Genomic DNA, 1279 nt, shown 5'->3' on the forward strand with positions numbered 1-1279 from the left:
GGAGAAGAACTTCCCTTTTCACCTACGCCATTATCCACTCATCCATTCCTTTCTGCTCGAGCCTTAGTGCCCAAGCGCTCCTCTTCTCCGCCCAAAAAGGCTTCCTGAAGATGTCCGGATCTGGAGCAGGAGGCAAGTGGATGGCCTCTACCGTCCGGGAGAAGGATATCAAAAATCTCCGAGGGCATGGATATCTGGCCAAGAGAATTAGCCACCGTCTCCCAATGGCGGGACAGATCATCCCCACTCCGGAACCCCACGAGAGGGTGGTATTCCTCCCTCATTTCATCCGCGGGCTAGGGTTTCCCCTCCACCCATTTGTTCGCGGCATCATGTACTATTATGGGATTCATTTTCATGATCTATCTCCCAAATCATTCCTCAACATCTCAACATTCATCATCGTGTGCGAGGCCTTTCTCCGCGTCCCACCGCACTTTGGCTTATGGCTGAAGGTTTTTAATGTGAAGCCCAAGGTAGTGAGCGGCGAGCATGCCGAATGCGGAGGCGCCATGGTGAGCAAGATGCCCAATGTTACGTGGCCGACAGGGACTTTCAATGATTCCATCAAGGAGTGGAAGCAGGTGTGGTTCTATATCACCGAGCCGCACGGCAAGGAGTGGACCACCGTTCTGGAGTTCAGTTCTGGTACCCCTCTGCGACTCATGTCCTGGCACAAGAAGGGCCTGAGCTGGGCTTTGTCTGATGAGCTATCAGAGCTCCAGACGCGCGTCCAAGACATGGAAGACAAGAGCGTCAAGCTTGTCAATGTAGTCCAGGTGATGTTGGTTCACCGGATTCTACCATGTCAACACCGAGCTTGCAATCTATGGAAGTTTGACCTGGCCAAGCACCAGACTCTGTTAGAGCTCCTTGGCTCTACGCACAAGGACATCTAGAAGGTGCTTTTCAAGTCCGGAAAACCGTGGCTAGACTCTACCGAGGACAGTGGGTACCAACTGTCCCGCCCCGCAAGTTCGGTAAGCAACTGAATTTTTGACAATTCATCTGTTCTATCCGTACATCCTCAGAAAAATACTTAACGTATTTCCCATCATTTTCCTAGGGCTGGGCAAAGAAGGCGGGGCGGATCTTCTGTCCAGCCCCTCTGCCAGAAGAACTGGCCGGCCCACTTCTGATGAAGATGCTGGTCCCGGTGCCATATAAGGCGCCGAAGAAGAAGACCGAAAAGGAGGTCAAGAAGACCAGGGGCGGCCTCCGTCGCCGTGGCACCCCAGACACAAAATCCAAAGACTCCAATGCCCATTCTTCCTCCGAA

This window comes from Triticum dicoccoides, chromosome 3B (assembly GCF_002162155.2).
Source record: "Triticum dicoccoides isolate Atlit2015 ecotype Zavitan chromosome 3B, WEW_v2.0, whole genome shotgun sequence".
NCBI classification, from domain to species: Eukaryota; Viridiplantae; Streptophyta; class Magnoliopsida; order Poales; family Poaceae; genus Triticum; species Triticum dicoccoides.